Source organism: Pseudophryne corroboree, chromosome 5 (assembly GCF_028390025.1).
Source record: "Pseudophryne corroboree isolate aPseCor3 chromosome 5, aPseCor3.hap2, whole genome shotgun sequence".
Lineage (NCBI taxonomy): Eukaryota > Metazoa > Chordata > Amphibia > Anura > Myobatrachidae > Pseudophryne > Pseudophryne corroboree.
In genome coordinates, this window is record NC_086448.1 from 433,364,938 (window position 1) to 433,373,200 (window position 8,263).

General features: G+C 42.4%; 1 pseudogene; it reads left to right on the forward strand.

Moving 5' to 3' along the window:
- The first annotated feature begins 3,422 nt into the window (after positions 1-3,422).
- On the forward strand, positions 3,423-3,541 carry LOC134929804 (5S ribosomal RNA; annotated as a pseudogene).
- Positions 3,542-8,263: the final 4,722 nt, after the last annotated feature.

Consider the following 8,263-nt stretch of genomic DNA (forward strand, 5'->3'; position numbering starts at 1 on the left):
TGCCATAGGAAGCCCTTCATTTTTTTACCCCACAAAGGAATCAGAACACAGGTGGCAGGAAGTCGACTTCCAATGGAAGGACCCTGATAGTGCAGCTTGGTGCAGCGCATAGCAATCCATGCAGCACTGAAGACCAGAGAAGCTGCATCATCGGTGGGAGAAGAGCAAGTGGTGAGAGTTTAACTACTTCCAGCCTGTTATTCAGAGACTGAGCTTTGTAAACCCTGGGACAAGCACACCTTTACCTACATTGTTATCTACGACCTGCTTAGAGACCAACCTGTTTGTGTTTGCTCAACTGCTCAAAGCCTGTTATACAGTGACTGTGCCATGATATCATTATGCAATAGCACACCTGTCCTGCTGTGTTACCATCAAAGCTGTGCTACTTCTCGGTTCTGTTTGTGAACTACTGCAGTGAATTTCTCTTGTTACTATTCCTGGTTCAGCAGTGTCATAACCAGTTTATTATGTGCAAGTGACTTAATTACTGCCATATAAATCCTTTAGCATCTTCTGTTTTCCACCCAGCTGAGGTTGCACCATAAATTTTGGTAATTAGGGGGGTTCGGGTTTTTGATCCTTATTTATAATGTTATACGATAGTGATTGCCTGAACTGTTATTTCTATGTATTTAATACTATTTTCAAATTTGTGACAACTTGACTTTCTGGAGTGAAGGCCTGAAGAAAAGTCTACTTGTAACAGACACTGACTCCTTTGCCATTTTATCAAATAAAATAGCAATGTACTTTCACAAGCAGTGATTACTGTTTCAGAATAAGGGTAATTTAATTTTACTTACCTCTCTGTCATGTTGAGTTATCGCTGGTGGGGTGTCCAGAAGAAGTCAATGGTCACTCCAATAAAGTACATCTGAGTACCTGATGATTTCATCTACAAGTCTTAGCAATATTTTGTGTCTTGTGCTTGCTTCATTTAAGCACAGCGTTGGCTGTGACACTGGGTAGGCCACATAATGCTCATCTGCAGCAACCATGCACTAAGCCCTCAACTAAATATGGACTTAACTTAGAAGCAAACTATTACTTCCATTTTACACACTACTCACCACATATCACAGGAACTCATGATCATTTCACCAGCTCCCTCTTTCTTACTCTTTGCATGATTTAATCTGCTCCACCACCACACCGCATAATGGAGGTAATTCCGAGTTGATCGCAGCTGCAAATTTGTTAGTAGTTGGGCAAAACCATTTGCACTGCAGGTGTGGCAGATATAACATTTGCAGAGAGAGTTAGATTTGGGTGGGGTGTGTTCAAACTGCAATCTAAATTGCAGTGTAAAAATAAAGCAGTAAGTATTTACCCTGCACAGAAACAAAATAACCCACCCAAATCTAACTCTCTCTGCACATGTTATATCTGCCCCCCCCCCCCCTGCAGTGCACATGATTTTACCCAATCGCTAACAAATTTGATGCTGCGATCAACTCGGAATTACCCCCAATAACTGTTAAGATGTCAAAAGTATTTCTATAATTCTCCACCAAGGAATCTCCACACTTCTCCAACTTTTACTCCTCTGTAGCCTGACCCCCCGCTATTCAAATCCCGAACACAAAACTTGGCACCAGCAGATCAGACTTCCCTTTTTCACCTCCTCTGCAGTCATCTGATGTGTCCTCACCTCTGGTGTACTGTACATGCATTTGGCCGTTTCCTTCCCCTAGAGCAGGGGTGGGGAACCTTTTTTCTACCAAGGGCCATTTGGATATTTATAAAATCCTTCGGGGGCCATACAAAAATGATCAACTTAAAAATGAACCTGCAACCAGTAGATATGCCCCCAGTCAGTAGTTATGCCCCCAGTAGATATACACCCAGTCAGTTGTTATGCCCCAGTAGATATGCCCCCAGTAAGTATGCCCCCAGTCACTTGTTATGCCCCATTAGATCTGCCCCATCACTTGTTATGCCCCATTAGATATGCCACCCGTCACTTGTTATGCCCCATTAGATATGCCCCCTAGTAGCGATGCTTACACACACACACATTAATAGAAAAAAAAAACCACAATACTCACCAGCCCCACTCCTGCTTCCGGACCATTGCCCTCCACCTGGCCGCTCGCTCAGAACTATGGGAGAGGAGTCATGATGTCTCTCCCATAATTCCGCACAGCAGCACACACACACACTGCCAGAGCCGGAAGCCGGAGCTCAGGAGTGAGTTCCTGCCTCCGGCTGCTACTGAGGGTAAGAAGCCAGGCGCCCACTAGTAACAAAATCTCAGCGGGCGCCCGGCTAGGTGAGCCTGGCCGGGCCGGATCAAGTGGCTCTGAGGGCCTTATACGGCCCTCGGGCCTGAGGTTCCCCACCCCTGCCCTAGAGCATGTGGGAAATGTAGCTAGGAACAATGTTAAAATCTTCCATAACGCCATCAAGTCACTAGTGGGCACCAGCAGAAGTGACACACTCATGTTTGCTTGGCATAACAATGACATTAGCATATTGACTGTAGCTGGCTAAACCTAACATTTTGCATTAAATAGTAACTCAAGTTTCTCTAGGAACCGCATCAAGTGAGTGATGGCCTTTACTGCAGACAAGCCACATGTTGCAGCCACCAGAACTTGCCTCATTAGGCAGTAGCTGATTGTACAGTAGGAATAAAATGAATCATAGTTAATTTACAGGTTGCGGTAAAGTAGATAAAATGTTTTAAAAATATAGCATGGTGGAGTCACATGCAAACAATCAACAGTAAGAACAAGCTTCTCAGTTTCAAAGAATCACAAGAAATGCAAAGACAATTTGTTGCTCAGACACAACAGATAATTGAGGCTGATGCATAGTTTAATGCAACTTGGCCATAAGTATTGTTACATTGAATGCATGGATAATAATGCAGCTATTACTGCATCTTTAGAGTGGTATGAATCTTTGAAACTGCACTGCACCTATCCATACACTATGTTTCATTGACATCATCATTATCAATGCACACTTGCACCAGCCCTATCCATGTTTTAAATCATACATCTGAAAACATGCATATATTTGAGTACACTCATCTCTGTATTACTCACGATTGAATTGACATGCTAATATTCACTATGCACATACAATATGATGTATCTGTATAGTACACATATTTCCAGGTCACTTTATAATTATTTTAAGGCACTTCAAGCTGCAAGCTGTAAAAGAAATCCTCATCTCTATCCTTTTCTCACCTACTATATATGGACTCTCACTGATGATTCAGAGAGCGTGAGGCAGTTAACTAGGTTGGAACTCCTTCACATAGCCTCTCTGTCTAACACAGACAGCAGATCTTTCTTTCATTTTGCTATCCCTCTCTCATCTGTATGTTTTTGATTTACTTGTTGCCTCATGCTGTTAAATAGGTGCACTCCCAGCAATGATCCCAGAGTTGTAATCCACTTAGTGCTGTCTACTATCATACCACACTGTATATGCCCAATAACGTCCAATCTTGGAAGCTAAGCAGAGTTGGGCTTGGTCAGTACTTAGATAGGAGACCACCTGGGAATACCAAGTTTAGTAGAATTACACAAGTTATCATACTTTGTGCCTAACACTGACAGCAGTATCACCACTTGTCTGTCTTTCATTACTGAATTTCTCTAAATATGATTACCCAGTGCAATTTTATTATAACCGTGTTGTAATCATACTAGGATTCATTTGGATTTGCGGAGCCTCAGTAAAAACCTGTATCATTATGATACAATTTATCTTACATTACCCAGGTAGTCACGTGTCCCCTCATTTATGAGGCTCAGGACTCATATTTCTTCTCTAGATACATGTGCTAGATATGCTTTATGTTTATCTGTCCTGGATACACTCCGACATGGTTTTAATTAATAATAAATAAAAGTTAGATTTTAAGTCCTACTAGTATTACAGGAATTCCTTCTAACAAAGAGTGCGCCCAAACAAGAGTCTTCTTTCTCTTCTCTAAGTGTAGCTCTCTCAGGTAACCAACTCCCCACCTCTGCTCACAGCAGAGGGCCTGATTCAGACCTGATCGCAGCAGCAAATTTTTTCTCAAATGGGCAAAACCATGTGCACTGCAGGTGGGGCAGATATAACATGTGCAGAGAGAGTTAGATTTGGGTGGGTTATATTGTTTCTGTGCAGGGTAAATACTGGCTGCTTTATTTTTACAATGCAATTTAGATTTCAGTTTGAACATACCCCACGTATGTAATGATAGAGCTCTGGGTGAACAGATTAATTAACTGTTCAGTTAGAGCAGGATGCAAAGATTTCTGCACAAAGAGGATCAAGTGAAGACTGTGATGGGGGGTGGGAAGTCGCTCCAATTGTTCCCCACTTTATCCAACACAGTCAGAGCAGCAACAGGCAGGGAGTCAATGAGGGTATGCGGATCTTTGGGGCACAGTTATTGGAGCTGATTAGGGCACTGAAAGAATCTTACTGGGTATGGGCAATGGGGTGTTTATGGTGCTGGAAAGAAGCCCACTGTATGTGGAACAGCAAGCTCAGATGCAATAGCTACGTCCTGGGGTGTGAGGGGTGATGGTACAGGGAGTATCCCACTGTGAGTGTCACCTGGCTCAGAGGTAGCACTGTGAGTCTGGTGTACAGGGTGGTACAGAGCAGTGTATAGAGGAGATTCCTGTGTGTGACAGTCGGTTTAGAGTCAGAGCTGATGTAGGTACTCATAGTTTATAGGGTAGACCCTACGGTGTGAAGGTCAGCACTGGGACCAGTACTAACATTCAATCAATGCTGTTTCTCAACCCAGTTAACATCCATTCCCTCTGTCAACACCCACCATGAACCAGTGCTCCCCCAGAACCCCATTTACATCCTTAAAAGAGATGCTGTTGGCTTATTTGGGTGAAATTAAGTGATGTTAAGGGAACTGCTAATATATTTGCTCAGTAGCCAGACAGAAACAACCTGCTTGTCTGTGATCTGTACATAAGTACATACAGACAGCAAAGAATTTTCAACCCAATTCAGTGATGTCACTAGAAGCGATTATCTCTGAGCACTACATTGACTGATTAAACTCTTCAATGAGAATGATGCAAGGGCTATTACTCTTACAGTATGCTCATCCTAACCCCCAAAACACAAAGCTAGCTAATTCCTCACCAGCTCACAGAATTGATTTTGTAAGTGAGGAGAAGATGGCCAAATAGCTCCACTCAAGTGAAGCCATTTACAACCCCTGCAGGCAGCTACTTGACAAGAACAACATTTTTGAAAATTCCTATCTTTAAGATTGGGAATATTTAACCAAAGTGAAAAAAAAATGTTTCTCAAAAACTTTAACCAAATAAGGACCTAAACTGAAACAATATCTATCTGATAAAACAAACCGCTAGTCTTAAATCATCGGCCATGTTGAGTTAGGGTGGTCTTCAGGTTGCCAGCAGTCAGGGTCCTGGCGACCAGCATACTGGCGCCGGAATCCCGACTGCCAGCATACCGACATCTTTTCTCCCTCTTGGGGGTCCACGACCTCCATCGAGGGAGAATAAATAGCGTGGCGCACGCCACCGGGCCCGCAGCGTGGCGAGTACAGCATGGCAAGTGCAGCGAGCCTGCAAGGGGCTCATTTACGCATGTCCAGCTGTCGGTATGCCGGCGTTCGGGATTCTGGCGCCGGTATGCTGGTTGCCGGGACCCCGACCACCAGCAAACCATACTACACCCGTTGAGTTATGAATTCCAAAAAATACCTCAAAACTGACACTTTTATCAAACAGGAAGCGTAGTAAAAATGTTTTATATTTAAAATTAGGCATGCAGCACCGAGTGACAGTTCTACTTGGAAATGCCAAATTTCAGTTAGGATGTCCAATACCTTTTGATGTGTAGCCCCTCAAACACCATTATCCTCCCTCTTACAAAATTATAATGGCAGACTGCTGATTATTCAAATAAGCCTTAAAATATAATATATATATATATATATTAGAGATGAGCTGTTCGTATTTTAAGAAATCTGAATTCGCCTGAACTTCTGGGATCCGAGGCAATCCTGTGCATGCAGAGATCTCCCTGTATGCACAGGATCCCTAACTGAAGTAAAACATTAAGATCCTACTGTTGTATCTCACATTTTGCCTTGGGCGACAATTTCAAAAGTCCTATTGTAATTAATTTGCTGACTGTAGAGAGAGCTGTCTCTAAACATCAATGGGGCAGATGCACGGAAAATGGCAGCCCCCCCACCGCACTGAGGATGTGCTGATTGCTCTGCCAACAGTGTAAGCACCCCAGCACTGCTGAAAATGCCAGCACCCCTTCACTTCTGACACTAACGACACCCCTGTACTGAGAACACCACAAGGCACTCCCGCACTGCCTACACTGTTGGCATCCCCGCACTGCTAACACGATAGGCACCCCTGCACTGAGGACACTGCTGGCACTCCCACACTGAGGACACCTCCAGCACTCCTTCACTTCCGACACCACTGCACTAAGGACACCACTGGCAACCCCGCACTGATGACTCCACCGGTAACCCAGCAGTACCAACACTGCTGGCACCCCTGCAGTGTGGACCCTGCCAGCACCCCTGCACTTAAAACACCGCTAGCACCCCATAACAGTAAGTTTACTATCGATGTATCTGATCTTCACTGTATCCTGCACTCTGCTTGACCGACACTGTATCAAAACCGTACTGTATACCACACTGAATACAAAAACCCACATTGTATCCAAACCGCAGTGTATCCAACCTGCACTGTATCCAGCCTGCACTGTATTCAACCTACACTGTATTTAACTCACATTGGCTCAAAATTTATTCTGCAGCAGGGCAATGACCCTAGACATACAGCCAATGTCATTAAGAGCCATATTCAGTATAAAGAAGAACAAGGAGCCCTGGAAATAATGATACTGCATGTCCCCCACAGAGCCCTGATCTGAACTTCATCAAATCTGTCTGTGATTATATGAAGAGATCGAGGATTTGAGCAAGCCTACATCCACAGAATATCTGTGGTTACTTCTCCAAGATGTTTGGAACAGCCTTCCCGCCGAGTTCCTTCAAACACTATGTGCAAGAGTACCTAGAAGAAATGATGCTGTTTTAAAGGTAAAGTGTGGTCACACCAAATATTGATTTGTTTTAGACTTCTCTTCTGTTCATTCACTTTGATAAAAATGAACTATTAACACTTCAATTTGTGAAAGCATTCTTACTTTGTATCATTTTTTACCACACCTGCATAAAACTTTTGTAACAGTACTTTATGTATATATATATATATATATATATATATAGGCTTACCATACCACCCCTTTAAAACGGTACGTGTTCATGAGTTATACAGATTCTGTGTCTAATTAAAATTAGGTGTAGTTTAGGCTTGAAGTCAGCCTACCACAGGACCTGTGTAATTAATTAGTGTCGTGGTTTAAAGGGATATTACGGTAAGACTATTATATATATATATATATATATATATATATATATATAATAGTTATATACAGACATACACACACACACACACACACACACACACACACACACACATATATATATAAATATGTGTGTGTTATATACAGACATATACATACACAGTGGTTGGACACATAGACAACTACTGTAGTATTAGCTTTCTTAGTTTAATCATTCTGCATATGGTGGAGCTTTGGAATTCTTCAAACCTAACCATTTTACTTGTTGGGGGATAGAATGTTTTTTTTCCAAACTGGAGTTCCTGTAGTGTGATATGGCCTTACAATATCTTTCTTTGCTAACCTGAATGCATATATTGCTCTTTAAAGACTGGAACATATTCTTCAGCATGTCACTGCACTTTGAAAGAGTAGTGACAGTTAAAGCAGCAAGAGGTATTATTTATTGTTGACTGACCTTTCCATAATTGTGGCTGCATTTTAAGGAAACCACAGGGAAAAGGGGTGGAGGAGATGCATTCTTGCATCTTTCTCTGAATGAGTTTCTGAAACAGCATTATTGATCAAAGCAAAGGGTGAATCTGTATGTAAAGAAGAAACAGCTGGTAGTCACCTCCTTGTCACTCAAAACAGCACACTTACGTGCAGAACCAACACATATTAAAATAAAGTCAGATCAAATTCCAAGTTCACCTTGCAAAATTAATGACAACTATGCAATAAGGAAGCAGCATGAATTTTAGACTTGTAATACAACATGATTACCAGAGTTTTTTTTTAGCCAGTCTTGAGCAGCAGGCAAGGCCGGCTGGTGTTTGACACACAAACAGGGATGTAACCAGGTGTACCA